We start from the raw sequence: 22,878 nt of genomic DNA on the forward strand, positions 1-22,878 counted from the left end.
TGCAACTGCACTTGCAAAGTGCACAGTCTATTTGCCTTTAGTAAATCCACCCCATTGACTTGTATTGGGCATGGTAAGCTCAGATGCATCAGTGCTCTCTTTACATCACTCTAAATTTATTAAAATTATGTAATTGAATCAAAACTTTTCAGATTATTTGACAACATGTGTTAGCATTCTAAACTGGTTTTGTATTTTTATTGTTATTTCATTAACCAATTGCCGACCGCCCCATGCAGATTTACTGTGGCAGGGCGGCTCAGCTGCGCATAATCACGTAGATCTACATGATTATGTGCACGCGGTCTCGGCGGCACGCAAGCACCACCGGAGCCGTGCTCTTGCTGTGATTAGACATAGCGGGAGCCAGACCGCGGGAGGAGTGGGCTCGATCGCTCCCGGCCTCCCGCAATCTAAACAAAGCAGGCGGCTCGCCTGTCATCCCCCCCCCCACAGTTAGTAAGCACATTTAGGCTTACATTTAACCCCTTGATCACCCCCAGAATTAACCCCTTCCCTGCCAGTGTCATTTATACAGTAGTGCCACTGGTCCCCAAAAAGTGTCAAAAATGTCAGTTAGGGGTCCGATCTGTCCGCCGCAATGTCGCAGTCCCGCTAAAAATCACTGATCGCCTCCATTGCTAATATAAACAAACAAAAAAAAAACGTCCAAAAATCTATCCTGTGGTTTGTAAACGCTATAACTTTTGCGCAAACCAATTCATACATACTTTTTGGGATTAATATATGTAGCAGAGTACAAAATTGGCCTAAACTGATAAAACTGTTTGATTTTTTACATTTTTTTATTGGGAATGCTTTATAGCAGAAAGTAAAAAATATGGCGTTTTTTTCAATATTGTTGCTCTTTTTTTGTTTATAGCGCAAAATCTAAAAACCGCAGAGGTGATAAAATACCACCAAAAGAAAGCTCTATTTGTGGGAAAAAAGGACATCAATTGGGTACAGCCTCGCATGACCATGCAATTGCTAGTTAAAATAACGCAGTGCCGAATCGCAAAAAATGGCCTGGTCATTAAGGTTACCCCCTTCCGGAGCTGAAGTGGTTAAAATAACTGTAAAGCTATTTTTTTTTTCTTTTGAATTAACAAACATGTTATACTTACCTGGTCTGTGAAATCGTTTTTGCACAAAGCAACTCCTTATTATCCTCTTAGGGTCCCCTGCTGGCAATCTTGGCTCCCCCCCCACACCGAGTGCCCCCATGGCAAGCCGCTTGTTGTAGGGGCACTCATGCAGGCTCGTTCCCAAGCCTTAAATAAAAATGTTGCACCGATTTCTTCCACAAAATAGGTTTTAAAACATTAGGAAAATATTATTATATGATATAAAATGACTTGGGGATAAATATTAACAAAGCAGTGAATCTGACATTCATTGTAGGTGAATTTTCTATATGCATGACATTTATTTTGAGTCTTTAAATTGAACATATTTTAGCTAAGCTGTAAAGTTTGTTATTCTTAGTATATCAAACATATACTGCCTTATGTAATAAAGAACCTTTTTTTTTGGGGGGGGGGGTGACAGTTTTTTGACCCATTGGGAAGATTTTCATTTAAGTACAAATCTCTCTGAGTTAAGGAAAATCCTCTCTTTGACAGTTGTCACCACTAACAAGTGTCACCATTGAAAAATTTTAATTTCCCTTTCAGTGACAACTCAAAATGAATTTTTTTTTTCTCCTACTTAGTATAAAAAGAGAGGGTAAATCTCCTAAGCATGGACACAGATAGCAACCCTACCCTGACAGAGGTTCTAATCCTTCTCTGCTCTATTCAAACATTAAAAAAAAAAAAAGTATTGACCTATACTTGATTCTTAAGTTTTATGGTGCATAAAGCAGTTTATCTTCAATTTATATCATGTATCTTGTTTTGGAAATGTGAGTGTTTTTCTGATAATTCCTCATACTTTAATGTGATTTAAAGAAGTATTAAACCCCAAAACAAAAATGATGTATATGGCAGCTTACCAATTCCTAGAGGGGGTGGCTGCATTAGTTCCCTTTTCAGGCTTTTAACCTTTATTTTTATCTGTTGATCCTGCCAGTAAGTTTGCTTTCAACAGAACAAGCTGTCCAGCAAAAATGGCAGTTGAAGAGTAAGACAAACCATTTACCATTGACAGGGGAACTTCCAATAATCAGCTTTTATTTATTGATGTATAAACTTTACCCTGAAAGGAAAAATGGATGTTTCTGTAACTGCTTAAAAAGTATTAGCTGGAGTTTGGCCTCAACTTGTAAATCTGCTGGTGCATCTAAGGCTGGTCATACATGTTCAATTTTCTTGTACAATTTTCTGTTAGATTTACCAAAAACCATATAATATGAGGTCAAAACGAAACAACACTTTCAATTGTATCCAATTAGGCAGGCGTTTGTAATACATAGTTGAAGGAAAATCTAAAGAAATAGTACAGAAAGTTGTAAGAAAATTGTATAATGTATGGCCCTCTCCCTCAATTGACAATGCTGCTGTCCAAAGGTCCTGCAGTGGAGTGGAGACACCGTATTACAAGAAGTGTGTTACTAATCAGATCACCAGAATAAAATAAAGGGAAAAAAAAAGGCAAATAATGCAGCCATCATATCTAAGGATCAGTGAGCTGAAATATTTTACATTGTTGTTTTTGGGTTAATATTGCTTTAAAGCAAGCAGAAGTTGAAGTCGTTTTAAGTTTAACCAAAAATGAAATATATTGCAGCTTACCAGTCATTATATGTGAGAAATGCCTGGTTTTTGGGGTTTTTTTGGCTTTTTTTTTCCCATTGTTTTTACATTGTGGTCTGACCAGTAACATTGGAGTACCTACACTCTGGATGAATGAGCACAGCGGCGTGCTGTCACCTCTGAAGGTGCTGCCATCTTCACCAGGTCTTCTTTCCGGGTTCGCCGGCTTTGACTTGTGTGCAGGAGTCACTGTTTACGGCATTGCTCTGAAGGAACAGCACGGGTGGCCGTTCCTTCAGAGCCGGCTGCACCTAAAGTAAATGTCTCCTAAACGGTGCATGTTTAGGAGATATTTACAGTACCTATATTCAAGCCTTATTATAGGCTTACCTATATGTAAAAATCATACATGGGATTTCACTTCTGCTTTAATAAGCAGTTACAACAAACCCTTTTATTTTGGGGGGGGGGGGGGGGGTAAAGGTTTTATATAAATAAATAAAAGCTTAATAATAATTAATAATAATAATTAGGGGAATGGAGGATCTGAGCTATGAGGAAAGACTACAAGTATTGAACTTGTTCTCTCTGGAGAAGAGACGCTTGAGAAGGGATATGATATCAATGTACAAATACTGGTGACCATAGCACAAGGAACAAACTTTTCAGAGAAAGGGAATACAATAAGACACGTGGCCACTCAATAAAAATAGAGTAAAAAAGGTTTAACCTTAAAATATGTAGGGGGTTCTTTACTGTCAGAGCAGTAAGGATGTGGAATTCTCTTCCACAAGCAGTGGTATCAGCAGGGAGCATCGATAGTTTCAAAAAACTATTAGACGGGCACCTTAAAGGCCACAACATACAGGGGTATACAATGTACGGTTAGCAGCAAACACACACACACATCATAGGTTGAACTGGATGGACTGATGTCTTTTTTCGACCTCACTAACTATGTAACTAACAGCTGATCATTCTAAGCACCACTATCAGTGGTAAATGGCTTGTCTCATCCTTGTAACTGATATCTGCATGAGACCTTATTCTTTTGAAAAACAGACTTATGCCTCGTACACACGCAACCATAGGTGTGCGCAGCCTATTGCATTAGGGTGTGCACCTCAAAGCCCAAACACATATCCATGTGTATATACTGATGGTGTCAGTAGGGTAGAGATCAGTGTCTGTAGTTTTATTGTTATTTTTTATTCTTTTTACAATTTTTTTTTTTTGTTAGGGAGCTTTGGTGAAATATCAGGAGTCTAAACAGGGGGAATCTGCACCACAAGGGGTGATTAGGGTGTGCCCAGGCACACCTGGCACACCCTGTGCGCACGCCTATGCACGCAACGATTATCGGCCGACCGATCGTCCGACTTTTGTCCAGAGTGGTGTTTTGTTGGTTGGAATGTGCCTAGACTGCACACAAATTTTCTCGGCCAACAAAAATCGACTTCAGAAGTGATGTCATGTGCTGGTTTACTTTCCGTGTGTTTTTTTCTTCTCTGAGCATGCCCAGTCTTGCTCATCAGATTTTTGTCTGCCGAAATCTGTACTGACTGACGGAAATTTGGCCGTTGTGTTGACGGCCAACAAAAATTTTATAGCCTGCACACCAGATTTTTTTCGGCCGAAAAGTCGGAGTCGGTTGTCGAAAGCATCATACTAACAAGCCGAAAATCGGCCGATCGTGTGTACGAGGCATAAGAGACCAGAACACCAGATGAAAATATAAAAGTAAAAAAACTTACAAATTCAGCCATCACATTTAATAATAGGTAAGCTGTAATATAATAAATGTTTGCTTATGGATTTAATACTGCTTTAACTGGGTGAAGTAAAAAATATCTCCTTTAGTATATCACACGTTTCCCAGATTTTGCTTCAACCAATGTGATTGATTAAACAAGAATTTCTGTTAAACTAGAAAAAGCTGATTTGAAATTAAAGCTAGGACTTCTAATCAGTGGCGTGCTCGCCCCGTGTTTTGTAGAAGTGTTTGATGAACTATGCGATTACTTTGTTCTGGTGCTTTTAGTGCCTTTTTTACTCTTTCTACTTTCAATTTCAAGCCAAGGAGTTAAATAACAGCTGTGATTATCCCACTTGGTATATACAAGCAGTTTCAATGAAACCACATTTTTCTGGCTAGTCTTCTAGGCTACACATAAAACAGATAATATGTACGTTGAAAGTTGAAATGCGGTTTCTACAAGTACAGTGCTTCTTTATATAACCTGCCTGTTAGTGCAGATTTTATTTACTTTCCAGCAAATAGATTTGTCTTGCACTGAGCCCTTATTAGTCTATTAATGGAATCATGGTTAGAAAGCATTGCTGGATCTGCTCAACTTCCTAGCCTTTGCTCACCCTCGACAAACTCCAAAACTTCAGTGTGCCAGATTATACCAACAAGCAGATGTTTGAAATGTTTCCCTAGAGTGACCCACAGTGGTGGTGATTAGGCACAGCATGGCACTGCTATGGGATTTCCAAGCAACATCCTCACACTATGACCTATTTTCTCTACCGCTACAATGGATATTTATTATCTGTAACATCATTTTGTGATCATGTCAGCTGGAACGGAACAGGGATATCATTTGCTTGCAACTATGATGATCTGATTAAAAAAATATTATACTCAAATAGTAAAACATTTATTTTTATTTTTTTTGCAGACAAAACATTTTTACTGTGAAAATAAACAAAAAATGAAAATAAAACATCCTTTTGAACTGAAACAAAAGCATCTTTTCATTTTCTTTTGCTTTAACCCATAGGGTTGGATTTTATATAATATAAATTTATGGATTTTATATAATTGGGTTTTTCTCCATCACTTGGATTTTTTTGTTGTTTATGCACCTTTAAAGTCCCAAAAGATCCCTATTTATACTTTGTATTTAACCCATAGGGTTGGATTTTATATAATTGGGTTTTTCTCCATCACTTGGATTTGTTTGTTGTTCATACACATTTAAAGTCCCAAAAGATCCCTATTTATACTTTGTATTTAACCCATAGGGTTGGATTTTATATAATTGGGTTTTTCTCCATCACTTGGATTTGTTTGTTGTTTATGCACCTTTAAAGTCCCAAAAGATCGCTATTTATACTTTGTATTTAACCCAAAGGGTTGGATTTTATATAATTGGGTTTTTCTCCATCACTTGGATTTGTGTTTATGCACCTTTAAAGTCCCAAAAATCCCTATTTATACTTTATATTTAACCCATAGGGGTTGATTTACTAAAATTGGAGAGTGAAAAATTTGGTGCAGCCGTGCATGTAGCCAATCAGCTTCTAAATTCAGCATTAAGCCTGGAAGCTGATTGGTTTCTATGCAGAGCTGCACCAGATTTTGCACTCTCCAGTTTTAGTAAATCAACCCCATACTGTAATTTAAATAGCACGCTGGTGCCTAAAATGCAACAGCTTTATTTTTTTGGTCTGTACACACAACCATGTGAACGTAAGTAAAAAAAAAATAAAAATTTAAATATTAAAAAATCGGCGTTACCAGTCATATTTTACATGTTTATAGATGAAACCCCCTTTCAATTCTGGGAGCTAAAATTTTTACACGTTCGGATCTTTATGCATCTATACGCAAGCACTCATTCGAAACATACTTGCTGCCAGCAAGATCTGGTGTAAATACATCTGTACCATATGCAAGGAGCCTTAAGAAGATTAGTGTGATATCTCTGTGCTTTTAACTGGTGTAAAATAGATAAACTCAAGCCATAGAAAGTAATACAATTAAGATACAGTAGTAAGAAATAAAATAGAATGTAGAAAAATAAAGTAAAATTTATAAAAATGAGCTTTAATGTATGTCTGCACTTGTTCTTTCCACATTCATATGGAAGGAGTGGTATGCTGAATGCAAGCACAGCAACCTCAAAGTATTCTATTTCCTTCCAATGTCCTCGGTCTTACCCCATTCCCACTGGCTGATAATCGCTATACGGTCAAACATGCAAAATACTAAGATGCCAAATACTAAAAAATGTTAGCCAACAAAAGTTTTCACAATATAAAAAATATATAATTCACATAAAAAAAACAAACAACCTCTATATAAAACAGACATAATTCTGCCCCCCACCTTGATATCTGATATAAAAACAAATCCTAATATAGTTAATGACATTACTGCGCCCTTATACAGTTTCTGAAAACTTTGCAAACAACAGATACGTTGTACACTACTTTTATTATCAGATGTCAACTTTATCTGCTTCGACATACAAATAGGAGATGTGCCATTGTTAATTATATCAGGGAAGCTTTTATAACAGGTAAAAATGTACCAAGCTTATATTTTACAGCAATTCTAAAAATCAAGGAGAAAAAAAAAAGGAAGGTGGTTATATAAAAGTTGCCCACCCTGGTACAATAGTCCCTTAGGCTGTGATTTAGAATTGTTAGTCTGTCCTTGATTGGCTTCAGTCATAAAAAGGAAAGGGGGTATATTATCTGTTTTAAGTAAAGTTGGCGCAACAGTTCCTTAGCCTGTGAATTAAAAATTCTTAGCTTGTCCCTGATTGGTTTTAGCCAAAAAGGAAGGGGTTAAATTCTCTGTTTTAAGTAAAGTTGGTTCAATAGTCCCTTAGCCTGTGAATTAGAATTCTTAATTTGTCTCTAATTGGCTTCAGCCCCCCCCCCCTAAAAAGGAAGGGGTTAAATTCTCAGTTTTAAGTAAAAGTTGGTGCAATAGTCCCTTAGCCTGTGAATAAGAATTCTCAATTTGTCTCTAATTGGCTTCAGCCAAAAAAAAAAGAAAGGAAGGGAGTTAAATTCTCTTTTTTTAAGTAAAGTTGGTGCAATAGTCCCTTATCCTGTGAATTAGAATTCTTAGTTTGTCCCTGATTGGCTTTAGCTCAAAAAAGGAGGGGGGTTAAATTCTCTGTTTAAGTAAAGTTGGTGCAATAGTCCCTTAGGCTCTGAATTAGAATTCTTAGTTTGCCCCCCGATTCGCTTCAGCCCCCAAAAAAAAAAAAAAAAAAAGGAGGGTGTTATATAAAAATTGCCCACCCTGGTACAATAGTCCTTTAGTCTGTGAATTAGAATTCTTAGATTGCCCCTGATTGACTTTATCCAAAAAGAAAGGAGGGGGTTAAACTCTCTCTTTTAAGTAAAGTTGGTACAACAGTCCCTTAGCCTGTGAATTAGAATTCCTAATTGGTCCCTAATTGGCATCAGCCAAAAAAAAAGAAAAAAAGAAAGGGGGTTAAATTCTCTGTTTTAAGGAAAGTTGGTGCAATAATCCCTTAGGCTCTGAATTAGAATTCTTAGTTTGCCCAGATTGGCTTCAGCCAATTCTCTGTTTTAAGTAAAGTTGGTGCAATAGTCCCTTAGGCTGCGAGTTAGAATTCTTAGTTTGCCCCGATTGGCTTTAGCCAAAAAGAGGAAGGGGGTTAAATTCTCTGTTTTAAGTAAAGTTGGTGCAATAGTCCCTTAGGCTCTGAATTAGAATTCTTAGTTTGCCCAGACTGGCTTCAGCCAATTCTCTGTTTTAAGTAAAGTTGGTGCAATAGTCCCTTAGGCTGCGAGTTAGAATTCTTAGTTTGTCCCTGATTAACTTTTGCCAAAAAAAGGAAGGGGGTTAAATTCTCTGTTTTAAGTAAAGTTGGTGCAATAATCCCTTAGGCTCTGAATTAGAATTCTTAGTTAGCCCCGATTGGCTTCAGCCAAAAAAAAAAAAAAGGAAGGGGGTTAAATTCTCTGTTTTAAGGGTGCAATAGTCCCTTAGGCTGTGAGTTAGAATTCTTAGTTTGCCCCGATTGGCTTTAGCCACAAAAAGGAAGGGGGTTAAATTCTCTGTTTAAGTAAAGTTGGTGCAATAGTCCCTTAGGCTCTGAATTAGAATTCTTAGTTTGCCCCGATTGGCTTCAGCCAAAAAAAAAGAAGGGGGTTAAATTCTCTGTTTTAGGCAAAGTTGGTGCAATAGTCCCTTATCCTGTGAATTAGAAATCTCAGTTTTCCCTTGATTGGCTTTAGCAGAGAGACTCCCTAGAGGGGTATATGTATCCTGCCAGTAAATAGACATCATAGTGTATCATCTTGGTAATTCCCCTGATCACTTTACCAATCAATGCATTGTATGGGGCAGTAATGACCCCCTGCATTGATCTGCCCCTGGAATCCAGCACGCCAATACATAAGGTCATCTCTCTATGTAAGGGATATGCTATGAAAACAAGGCAGCCATATGTTCCCCTGCTCAGTGACATGTGTGTACCAGGAGATTATTTGTCTGCTAATCCATCCCATTTGATCAGACCGTACCTTTAGCATCCTGCTGATTCATCCCTAACAAACAAATCTCCTTAGTATGAGCTTAGGCTCAGTGTAAAGCCGAATTATTAAAACAAACAAGGCACAGAAAGGGCGGCCACAACAATGCCATGATATCAAACGAGGGATGGTCCCTGCCAAGTTTACCCTACAAGTCAGATGCCTCCTCCAGTTACAAGTCATGTCATAAAGCGGCGCTGATTGTGCGCTGGCAGCGATATCAAAGCTGTAATTTCCTGGGTCTGCTCTGCAAGGAACTTTTCAAAGCTTTTGGAACTGAGAGGGACCAATTAACTCGTTCAACTGATTGCCAGACAGTCCTTCCTTCACTTGCAAGGCAGCCCTGGTTCAGAGAGGGGGAAGCTGTGCTCACTTTTCCTTGTTAAATCCTAGATGTCTGATGCTAAAAGGATAGACATTTTTTTAAGACGATCGAGCCATTAAATCGCCTGCGATTAATCGCAACTGATCGCTACACAATGGAACATAGCAGGAAAACGGAATAATCGCTAATGATTACGCATGATCCAACTTTATACAATTTATGTAGCGCTGACGCAGCACTTTACATTCGCATCCATCCCTGCTGAATATGTAGCAATCGTTAGCAATTTTGGTAGCGCAAAAATCCCCCATGTGTGCCCAGAGCAAGCTAAATGGTGAAACTTGTCAAAGATCAAACATGCTCAGCCTGTTTTAGTATCATACAATGGTTCATGGGGGCCATACGCATCTCAAGAAATGATCAATTTCCATTCCGATGGATCTCTCCCGATAGGCATAACCGATCTACAATTGATAACCTGTTCGTTTAATAAGCGGGGAAGTGAATTTTGCTTGATAGTTAAGACATGATCATAATTTATTGATCACACCTAAGTTCCATCATGTCAGCTGATCGATCCAAATACGATCGCCTGCAAAAACAAAGTATATCGGTGCTGGCGATCGATGCAAAGCAATTCATCATTTTCCACCCTGGTTTAATCAAATGTGATCTGAATCAATTGGAAAGAAAGCTTTATCTATTGGATTGTGATCAGATCAAAGAATTGAAGAGTGTATGGTCAGCATTAGAAATAGAGAATAGGGAAGAATCAATCCCTAGACTTACCTTTGTGCTCCCTGTGCAGGCTGGACCCCCTGATGCCAGTCACTTGTCACCTATCAGATCACAGTCACAGCTTCCTTCCTTCAGTCCTGATGAAAGTTGGAGGAAAGTGACAAGCCAAGCACTAGGACTGTCACACACACCACAGATGGATGCTGCTGTGCCTTCTATCCTATATCCGCCCGTACACAACGTCTAGCTGTGTATGTGTGTCTGTACTGAGTGTAGAAAACTTTCCGTGTCCCCGAGTGTCAGCTCTGTACTGCCCGAGCTCATCTCACTCTGATAATACACAGCATTGGTGTGCGGGATGTCACAGCCTCCCTCCCCTCCCATCCTATCCTATCCACACAGTCCCATACACTTACCCACCAATCAACGGGAGACCGGACCCAGCGCTCCACCAATCACCGCCACACATTCTACACCCTGACTTTCTGAATGGTACCAAACCCCGCCCACCTTCACTATAAAAACAAAGGCAGGGGCACAGGCAAGCATCAGAGCCTGGGATGACAATACATGGAGAGGAGCTGTGTACAACAAAGGGTTACTCACAGCCTGTACTGGGAGCTGGACGGAGGAGAACTCTGCTACTGCTGGGAGCATCTAATATACATCTATATACAGTCATCTATCTATCTATATACATGCATCTATAAACATCCATCCATCTATATACATCCATCTATATACATCCATCTATATACATCCATCTATATACATCCATCTATATACGTTCACCTATCTATCTATATACATCTATCTATATACATTCATCTATCTATCTATCTATATACATCTATCTATTTACATTCATCTATCTATATACATCCATTACATATATACATCCATTACATCTATCTATATACATCCATCTATATACATCCATCTATCTATATACATCTATTAAATCTATCTGTCTATATACATTCATCTATCTATATACATCCATTACATCTATCTATCTATATACATCCATCTATATACATCCATCTATCTATATACATCCAATACATATATACATCCATTACATCTATCTATCTATATACATCCATCTATATACATCCATCTATCTATATACATCCATTACATCTATCTATCTATATACATCTATCTATATTTATATACATCTATCTATATACATCCATCTATATACATCCATATATCTATATACATCTATCTATATACTGTACATCCAACTATCTATATACATCCATCCATCTATATTTATATATATCCATCTATATACATCTATCTATCTATATACTACCATCTATATTTATATACATCTATCTATATACATCTACCTTATACTGTACATCCATCTATCTATATACATCCATCCATCTACATACATCTATCTATATGCATCCATCTATCTATATACATCCATCCATATATCTATATACATCCATCTATATCTATATACATCTATCTATATACAACCATCTCTATCTATATACATCCATCTATTTACATCTCTCTATACATCTATCTATATATACACATCTATCTATATACATCTATCTATATACATCCATCTATATACATCTGTCTATCTATATACATCCATCCATATCCATCTATCTGCATACATCCATCTATATCTATATACATCTATCTATATACAAAAATCTCTATCTATATACATCCATCTACATACATCTATCTATATACATCTATCTATATACTTCTATCTATATACATCTATCTATATACTTCTATCTATATACAGCCATCTATATACATCTATCTATATACTTCTATCTATATACATCTATCTATATACTTCTATCTATATAAATCTATCTATATACATTCACCTATCTATCTATATACAGCTATCTCTATCTATCTATCTATCTATCTATCTATCTATCTATCTATCTATCTATCTATCTATCTATCTATCTATCTATCTACATCTTCAATATGGAGTTGGCCCACCCTTTGCAGCTATAACAGATTTAAATCTTCTGGGAAGGCTGTCCACAAGGTTTAGGAGTGTGTCTATGGGAATGTTTGAACATTCATCCAGAAGCACATTTGTGAGGTCAGGCACTGATGTTGGACGAGAAGGCCTGGCCCTCAGTCTGCGCTCTAATTCACCCCAAAGGAGTTCTATTGGGTTGAGGTCAGGACTCTGTGCAGGCCAGTCAAGTTCCCCCACCCCAAATTCGCTCATCCATGTCTTTATGGACCTTGTTTGTTCACTGGTGCGCAGTCATGTTGGGACAGGAAGGGGCCATCCCACAACTGTACCCACAAATTTAGGAGCATGAAATTGTCCAAAATGACTTGGTATGCTGTCGTCTTAAGAGTTCCCTTCACTGGAACTAGGGGGCCAAGCCCAACCCTTGAGAAACAACCCCACACCATAATCCCCATAATCCCCTCTCCACCAAAAGATTTGGAACATCGCACAAAGCAAGGTCCATAAAGACATGGATGAGCGAGTTTGGGGTGGAAGAACTTGGCTGGCCTGCACAGAGTCCTGATCTCAACCCAATAGAACACCTTTGGGATGAATTAGAGCAGAGACTGCAAGCCAGGCTTTCTCGTCCACATCACTGCCTGATCTCACAAATGTGCTTCTGGAAGAATGGTCAAACATTCCCATAGACACACTCCTAAACCTTGTGGACAGCCTTCTCAGAAGAGTGGAAGCTGTTATGACTGCAAAGGGTGGGCCAACTCAATATTGAACCCTATGGATGAAGACTGGGAAGCCATTACAGTTCATGTGTGTGTAACAGCAGGCGTTTTTTTTTTTTTTTTTTACAAAAAATATATTAGCAAACAAGTGGCAGTTTGATGATTGCTAGATATTATGTAATTAAAAAGATAGAGCCCTGATCCATCTGTAATATAATAATAATTGAATTTTAATTTTAAATTTAATAATTTATAATAGTAATATTTATATATATATATATATATATATATATATATATATATATATACATATATATATATATACTGTACATGTATATATTTATACAAGTATATATATATATATATATATATATATATATTTATATATATATATAAAATAAAAATTATGTTACTAAACGTGGAAGTTTGATGATTGGTAGAAGTTATGTAAAAAAAAAAAAAAAAGATAGAGCCCTGATCCATCTGTAATATAATAATAATTGAATTTTAATTTTAAATTTAATAATTTATAATAGTAATATATATATATATATATATATATATATATATATATATATATATATACATATATATATATATACTGTACATGTATATATTTATACAAGTATATATATATATATATATATATATATATATATATATATATATATATATATATAAATAAAATATATATATATATATATATAAAAAATATATAAAAAAATATATAAAAAAAAAATAAAAATTATAAAAAAAAAATAAAAATGATGTTACCAAACATGGAAGTTTGATGATTGGTAGAAGTTATGTAAAAAAAAAAGATAAAGCCCTGGTCCATCTGTAACAAGTGAAAAACCTCCTTATTCTGTATTAGCAAATGTGTTGCAGTTTGATGATTGAGAGATAGTGTAAAAAAAAACATGTATGTGCATCTGTAATAGGTTATATTCATTTAAAAAAAGGTACCTCACTTTCTCACTTTAATTTTTGCAGTATAGTTGACGCTAGAAAAAAGAAGCAGTTTGAAGTTGGGAAAGGAAAAGAAAACAAGCTTTTTTTTTTTTGAATAAATAGTCCAAGCCGTGGAGTTTCCAGACACCATACCCAACGCAAACTGTTTCATAAACCTGCTGCCAAACCAAATCTGTGGTCACACTGCTTTTATTAAAATATGCAGGCATGTATAAAATGCCAAGAGAAAAAAAAACCCCAAAAACATAACACTTTATCCAAGGCCTTATCGGGACTAAATTGGAATTAGGCTGTAAATTACAAGGATGTCTCAAATACACACACGGGTCACTTCCAAGTCATTACACAACCATGCATAGTTTTTCCTTTAAATAAAACACAAATTAAATGTGTTTAACTTTCTAATGTATTAGCTAAACCCGAGGCTGTAGGCATTAAAAGTACCGCCTTTGTTTTATTTCAGATCATAAACATACATTTTATATTGTCCGCAATAGATTGTTTAACTCTGGCAAATCGGATTATATTGTTATAAAAGTGGATGAAAGATGTGTTGCTGTACTGTAAAGTCTCCCAGCTTTGACTTGCATGTATTGGATAATGAGAAACAGCACACTGGTACCCCAGCTTCTTCTAGGCGATCAATCACTTCAAGCAAATATGGTGCGATTCAAATCAGATGTAAGCACTTACTCCTTAATGGAAATTGCTACCTACTTCTTACACCTACTCCGTTTGTGTATTTTAGGTAGACATTCCTCCAGATAGGTTAATAGCAATAATAAATGCCACCTGTGTATAGATTCTGGAGTCAAAATAATTGAAATCAAAAGTTTCCAAGGGCTTGTTCATACGTGCCGCTATACTGCCACCCCTCTGAGAAGCAATTTTTATAGAGGGTGTTTGACAGCGGTGAGGAAGCCATATGTTACTCCTCGCTGCCTGCTTTACCCTCAAAATTTTGACCTGCTGGGTTGCAATTTGAATGGATTGTGTTCAGCGGCAATACTGCCTGGCATAAACCACATGCCATTGCATTTACATACTGTGAAATGCATGTCCCAATTTGGGTAGGAAGTTGGGAAAGGAGGGGGGTCAAAACTGTGACTCAACCACCTGATTTTACCGCCCTATGGTCACCAGTGTAAACTAGCCCTTAGGTTAGGTTTCACACTTGAGCTTGAGCTTCTTTAACTGTTTTTGAGGATTTTTTCTAAGGCATTCTCAAGTGTTAGGCCTCTTTCACACGGGCGTTCCGTATGTCCGTATATCACCCCATCCGTTTACGGGTGATATACGGACATAATGCATGTCTATGGGATTGCGGATGTCAGCAAATGACCATCCGCTGACATCCGATTTGCGTCCTTTAACCACTTAAGCCCCGGAAGATTTTACCGCCATTCCGACCAGGGTTTTTTTTGCGATTCGGCACTTCGTGACTTGACGCTGTACCTAAACGAATTTGACGTACTTTTTTTCCCACAAACAGAGCTTTCTTTTGGTGATATTTGATCACCTGTGCAATTTTTACTTTTTGCGCTATAAACAAAAAAAGAGAGACAATTTTGCAAAAATAACAATATTTTTAAATTTTTTTTATATGAAATTCCCCCCCCAAAAAATGTAAAAATCTAAATTTTTTAACATTTTAGGCCAATTTGTTTTATGCTACATATGTTTGGTAAAAAAAAATCGCAAAAAGCGTATTTTGATTGGTTTGCGCAAAAGTTATTGCATTTACTAACTAAGGGAAAGATTTCTATAATTTTTGGTGTTTTTTTTTTTAACGCGTAATGGCGGCAATCTGCGATTTTTTTGCGGTACTGCGACATTGCGACGGACAGATCGGACCCTTGACTGACATTTTTGACACTTTTGGGGTTACCAGTGACATTACTACAGTAATCAGTGCTATATATATGCACTGTTACTGCAAAATGACACTGGCAGGGAAGGGGTTAACTTTATTGGTGAAGGAGGGGTTAAGTGTGTCCCTAGGGGCGTGCTTCTAACTGTGATTGGACATGGCTACTGGTGTAGGAACAGTGATCAATGGTCCTACATAGTAGAACCGTATGATCACTATTCATACACAGGGGAGAATGACAGGCGGCTTGTTTACATTAGCCGCCTGCCTTTCTCCCTTCACGGCGAACGATCACAAGTGACCAGCGGACATCGGGTCCGCCGGTCACACGCACGGACTTCCCTGCGAACGAGCCAGGGCGGGCGCGCGGGCGCCACTATTGACTCACATGCAAGTGACAGGCAAGTGACGTACCCATACGTCACTTTGCCTGGCCGGGGCTGACCGCCGCAGTATATGTACTTGCTGCGCTCGGCAACCGGTTAAGTTCTGTTCTGTTTTTTGGAACGGAACAGAACCCTATTTTTCTTCTGTTTAAAAAACGGAAAGGATGCAAAATCGGATGTCTGCGGTGTCATCCGCTGACATCCGCAATCCCCATAGACATACATTATGCCCGTATATCATCCGCAACCGAAGTGTCCGTTGAAAACCGCCTAGACCTTTATCTGGGGCTTTATATTCTATGAATGAACACAAAGCTGCCTCTGATTGATTGAGGTGGAGATCATGAGTTCATCCACTCGCCTCTCCATATCAGCCAATCAGAGGAAGCTTTGAATTTATTCATAGGTAGAAAGCTCCCTGTGAATGGCCAACCAGCTTGATCCAAACAAACTATTTAAAGTTCACTGAAACCTGGAGTTCGGCTTTAAAGTATAACTGACCATTATCACCAGTGAAGGTGAAAGAAACAACAAGATTTTGAGCGGTCACCAGAAGAGGAAAATAGGGCAAATCTTCCAGCGTGGACACTAGTTCTGGTGACTACTAGGGATTTTCCTCTCACTTTCTGTTGTGGTTATGGGACAGGCAGTGAAGGGAAATCTTCCCAATGGGATACTATAGAAACCGTACTTACTGTATCCAAAATTAAAAGATGTTCTTTCAGTTCTAATTTAAAGAGGAACATTACACATAAAAAAATAATGTTCTTTAGCAAGAAACTTGCATTCCACATTAATAATTAGCCTACCAAAATTAATGTGTGCTGTAAATTGCCTCGAGCATTGCTCCTGTTTCTTGCTGCCAGGGGCTGCCATTTTGCTGAAGCCCAAATCCCCTGAGCAGCAGTAAATCTTTAGGCTGTCAGCTGATCGACTTCTACAAATTCAGCACAGTACCTAAAATTAGAGAGTAGCTGAGCAAGTGCAAAGCAGGATGAGACTTTTAAAAAGCATAGGCACTTACAGTATTTGTAATGTTTTACATAGCTATACCTGCAAAAGTGGCCAGCCTTAAGTGATCTAGCAGAACTTCATTTTCTGACTAAAGTTCCACTTTAAGCATTTTGTTTTGGACAATGGAAAATTAGTTACTTGGAGAAGGCAGCAAAATTGTGCAAAACATGCATTACATGCATCTTCATTTTTCAGTTGCTCCTATTGAAGTCTATAGATTCCTTAAAGCGGAGTTCCGGACTTAAATACCTTTTTTAACTAAAAATACCCCTATAATACTAATCCATCGCCCTTTACAGAACCGCTATTCTCATACTTACAAGGTATATAGTATTGGATTTTAGCCAAAATCTTACTTTTAAAAACGCTGTCTGAGCGTGGCCATCTTGGATGTGGGCATCTGAAGCCACAGTGTAATCTGCTGTGTCCTTCTTCCTGATTCCAGGGAGTGTTCTGGGAGTTCTTCCAGCCTCCTTGGAGTGATAACAAACAGCTCCCAGGATGCAATGCAAAGGCTGAAGTGATGTCGGTGGCCGTGGTCACAGAGGGGGGAGAAGGAGGAAGTACAATCAAAAATGCCCTGAAAATAAGGTAAGGGACCCCCGAAAAAAATTGAAAATGCCCAATTATTGATCAACATAGCGAGCACTCCAGGAATCACAAAAGTTACAAAATAGGCCGGAACTCCGCTTTAACCACTTACGCCCCGGGAGATTTTACCCCCTTCCTGACCAGGGCCTATTTTGCGATTCGGCACTGCATGATTTTAACGGACAATTGCGCGGTTGTGCGACGCTGTACCCAAATGAAATTGACATCCTTTTTTCCCCACAAACAGAGCTTTCTTTTGGTGGTATTTGATCATCTGTGCGATTTTTTGATCATGCGCTATAAACAAAAAAATAGAGACAATTTTGCAAAAATAACAATATTTTTCAAATTTTTTTTATATGAAATTCCCCAAAAAAAATGTAAAAATCAAAATTTTTTAACATTTTAGGCCAATTTGTTTTCTGCTACATATGTTTGGTAAAAGAAAATAGCAAAAAGCGTATTTTGATTGGTTTGCGCAAAAGTTATTGTGTTTACTAACTAAGGGAAAGATTTTTGTAATTTTTATTGTTTTTTTTTAACGAGTAATGGCGGCGATCTGCGATTTTTTTTTTGCGGGACTGCGACATTGCGGCGGACAGATCGGACCCTTGACTGACATTTTTGACACTTTTGGGGTTACCAGTGACATTACTACAGTAATCAGTGCTATACATATGCACTGTTACTGTAAAAATGACACTGGGAGGGAAGGGGTTAACTTTATTGGTGAGGGAGGGGTTAAGTGTGTCCCTAGGGGCGTGCTTCTAACTGTGATTGGATGTGGCTGTGTGTGTAACAGCACAGATCAACGGTCCTACATAGCAGGACCATATGATCTGTGCTTTTACACAGGGGAGAATGACAGGCGGCTTTGGTTACACCGCTTTGTGTCCACCCGACGATCGCGAGTGACCGGGGGACATCGGTTCCGCCGGTCACACGCGCGGGCTTCTTAGGGAACGAGCGGGGGCGGGAGAGCGCCTCCGAGGGCGTGCGCTCGCCCCCTATTGGCTCCCAGGCTAGTGACGTACTGGTACGTCACTTTACCTGGGAGGGGCTAACCGCCGGCGTATATGGCGGCGGTCGGCAAGTGGTTAAATGCATGCCTCTACCCCAAAGAAGCTCATGTACTTTTTTGAGTTTCAAACAACGCGGCTCAGGCGTTACATAGTTAGTTTGGTTGAAAAAAGACACAAGTCCATCTAGTTCAATCAATAAAAGGGGAGAAAAATCATACAATCTCATTTACACAATCTTTTACCCACAGTTGATCCAGATGAGGGTAAAAAACCCCAGCAAAGCATGATCCAATTTACTCCAGCGGGGGAAAAATTCCTTCCTGATCCCCCGAGAGGCAATCAGATATTGCCTGGATCAACTTTACCTATAAATGTTAAGATTCAGTTATATTATGTACATTTAGGAAGGAAAGAAAGCAAGCAAGAAAGAAAGAAAGGTCTTTTTTAAAGCAATCTACTGAGCAGGCCAGAACCAGCTCTTGAGGGAGTCTATTCCACATTTTCACAGCTCTTACTGTGAAGAAACCTTTCTGTATTTGGAGATGAAATCTCTTTTCCTCCAGACGTAAAGAGTGGCCCCTTGTCTTCTGAGATGTCTTAACACCAAGTTCACTATACAGACCACTTATGTATTTAAAACCCCCTTAACCGGTTGCCGACCGCCGCACGACTATATACTGCGGCGGTCAGCCCCGGCCAGGCAGAGTGACGTATCCGTACGTCACTCGCCTGTCACTGACTTGCGAGCCTATAGCGAGCGGGCGCGCGCCCGCCGAGGCGCGCGCCCGCCGCGGCTCGTTCACAGGCAAGTCAGTGCGTGTGACCGGCGGACTCGATGTCCGCCGGCCACACTACGATCGCTCCTGTGAAGGGAGAAAGACAGAGCAGCTTGTGTAAACAAGCTGCCTGTCAGTTCTCCCTGTGTAAAAGTAAAGATCTGACCGTTCTACTATGTAGAACGGTTGATCTTTGCTTTTACACCAATAGCAATGTCCCTACACAGTAGAAAGCACGCCCCTAGGACACACTTAACCCCTCCCTTCCCAATAAAGTTAACCCCTTCCCTGCCAGTGTCATTTTTGCAGTAACAGTGCATATGTATAGCACTGATTACTGCAGTAATGTCACTGGTAACCCCAAAAGTGTCAAAAATGTCAGTCAAGGGTCCGATCTGTCCGCCGCAATGTCGCAGTACCGAAAAAAAAATCGCAGATCGCCGCCATTACGCGTTAAAAAAAAAAACACCAAAAATGACAAAAATCTTTCTCTTTGTTAGTAAACGCGATAACTTTTGCGCAAACCAATCAAAATACGCTTTTTGCGATTTTTTTTACCAAACATAGGTAGCATAAAACAAATTGGCCGAAAAATGTTAAAAAATTTTGATTTTTACTTTTTTTTTTGGGGAATTTCATATAAAAAAATGTGAAAAATATTGTTATTTTTGCAAAATTTACGCTCTTTTTTTGTTTATAGCGCGTGATCAAAAAATCGCACAGGTGATCAAATACCACCAAAAGAAAGCTCTGTTTGTGGGAAAAAAAGGACGTCAAATTCGTTTAGGTACAGCGTCGCACGACCGCGCAATTGTCCGTTAAAGTCACGCAGTAAAAAATCGCAAAAAAACCCCTGGTCCTTTAGCAGCCAAATCCTCCGGGGCTTAAGTGGTTAATCTACTCTTCTCGAGAGAGAATAAATTAAGTTCCTTTCCTCATAGCTAAGCTCCTCCATGCTTCTTATCAGTTTGTTTGCTCTTCTCTGCACTTTTCCAGTTCCCTTTTTTATGAACTGGTACACAAAACTAAACTACATATTTCAGATAAAGTCTTACTAATGTAGCACTGCCCCCTTGAGGACTACTGGATTTCACACTTACGGGTCCCCCTGGGTTACCATTAGCAACCGTGACATAATTAGTCTCTCTCTTTCCTTCTTGGCCCGTTCAATAAACAGTCCAGGGGTATGTAGTTGTTTTTGTGTTTTATTGATAAAATAGGGATGGGAAAAGGGAATAGTGGGATACTCTGAACTCACGCTACCTCCATTTTGGTGGAAGTAGTGATATATTCCTACTTCAATTCAGCTGCAGATGATTGCACCAGCAATTATGAGACTATATATACTGTTACTATCCTCCTATGCAACGAGCAATATCCTCTGATGATGTCTATGCAGACGATACGCGGCAGGAGCTCACCATAAGAACTTTTATCTACATGTTTTATTGCCTGTTACCATGCAAACATTGTAAGTGCAAGTCTTTTTTTATTAAAAGGTTTTTTTAGCAATATTACGCTATATGCACTCTTCTTTCTGGCTTTTATGTAACCTGGCTATGAGAGATCTACATCCCTCTACAAACCACTTCATGAGCCTGAAATTACATCCATGGTCGTATCTTAGGAGGAATCTGGATCATCTTTAAAAGCCCATTTGGTCTGCTTGCTATATGGTAATGTAAACCCATTTGATCTGGTGAGCACCCAATTCATTTGGTTTTATCTGGTGATGGGATATCTTCTTTCATTTTAAAGATATATTGTGTTCACCGTCAAGATTCATCACACTCATGGGACTTTTTTTCTTTCTGTATGGAAATTTTTTTGACATGGGACTTATTTAACCACTTAAGCCCCGGAAGATTTTACCCCCATTCCGACCAGGGGGTATTTTACGACTCGGCACTGCGTGACTTTAACTGACAATTGTGCGGTCATGCAATGTGGTACCAAAACGAAATTCACCTCTGCGCTTTTTATTTTTTGCGATATTAATAAAAAAAGAGCGAAAATTTTGCAAAAAAATGACATTTTCAACTTTGTCTTTTAAAAAATATCCAATATACTCAATTTATGTATTTTTTTTTGGCCAAAATATATTTAGCTACATGTCTTTGACAAAAAAAAATTCAATGAGCGTATTTTTATTGGTTTGCGCAAAAGTTATAGCGTCTACAAACTATGGTGTAAATACAGAAATTTACACAGCTTTAATTTTTGACTGCCTATCTCATTTCATGAAGTGCTAAAATGGCAGGGCAGTACAAAACCCCCCCAAACTACCACTTTTTGGAAAGTAGACATCCTAAGGAATTTTTTTTTTTTTTTTACACAAAGTTGTCATTGAAATGATATATTGCTCACACATGCCATGGGTATATGTGTAATTACACCCCAAAATATATTCTGCTGCTTCTCCTGAGTACAGGGATACCACATATGTGGGACTTTTTGGGAGCCTAGCTGTGTACGGGACCACAAAAACAAATCCCCACCATCAGAATTTCAAAGGGCGTACATTTTTCATTGCATTTTCTCACTACCTCTAACGGTTTAGGAGGCCCTGAAATGTCAAGATACCACAAAACCCCCCAAATGACCCCATTTTGGAAAGTAGACACCCCAAGCTGTTTGCTGAGAGGCATGGTGAGTCCATGGAATATTTTATATTTTACCACAAGTTTTGGGAATATTACTATTTTTTTTTTTTTATTTTTTTTTTTTTACACAACGTTGTCACTAAAAGATAAAATTCTCACACATGACATGGGTATATGTGGAATTACACCCCAAAATACATTCTGCCACTTCTCCTGAGTATGGGGATGCCCCATGTGTGAGACTTTTTGGGAGCCTAGCTGTGTACAGGACCGCGAAAACCAATCAACACTCCCAGGTTTTCTAATGGCGTAAATTGTGCATGTCACCTCTGCACTACCTGTCACAGTTTCGGAGGCCCTAAAATTCCAAGATAGCACAAACCCCCCCCAAATGACCCCATTTTGGAAAATAGACACCCCAAGCTATTAGCTGAGAGGCATGGTGAATCCATGGAATATTTTATATTCTGCCACAAGTTCCGGGAAATACATATATATATATATATATTTTTTTTTTTTTTTTCACAAAGTTGTCAGTAAATGAAATATTGCTCACACATGCCATGAGTATATGTGAAATGACACCCCAAAATACATTCTGCTGCTTCTCCTGAGTACAGGGATACACCATGTGTGAGACTTTTTTGCAGTCTAGCCGAGTACAGGTCCCCGAAAACCAGTCCCCGCTTTCAGGCTTTCCAAGGGCGTAAATTGTTGATTTCACTCCTGACTACCTATCACAGTTTCGGAGGCCCTAAAATTCCAAGATAGCACAAAACCCCCCCCAAATGACCCCATTTTGGAAAGTAGACACCCCAAGCTATTTGCTGAGAGGCATGGTGAGTCCATGGAATATTTTATATTTTGCCA

The 22,878-nt window shown here is 38.6% G+C and overlaps 1 protein-coding gene across 1 annotated transcript in view; it reads right to left on the bottom strand.

Moving 5' to 3' along the window:
• Positions 1–10,290, bottom strand: part of NDNF (neuron derived neurotrophic factor) — a 65,616-nt gene extending 55,326 nt beyond the window's left edge. The window contains exon 1 of the mRNA XM_082244184.1: positions 10,120–10,290. The gene's annotated coding sequence lies outside the window, so the exon portion shown is untranslated. The remainder of the gene's footprint in view (positions 1–10,119) is intronic.
• Between the last annotated feature and the right edge of the window lie 12,588 nt (positions 10,291–22,878).

The sequence above is a fragment of the Pelophylax lessonae genome (genome assembly GCF_965119305.1).
Source record: "Pelophylax lessonae genome assembly, chromosome: 1".
In the NCBI taxonomy this organism is placed as follows: domain Eukaryota; kingdom Metazoa; phylum Chordata; class Amphibia; order Anura; family Ranidae; genus Pelophylax; species Pelophylax lessonae.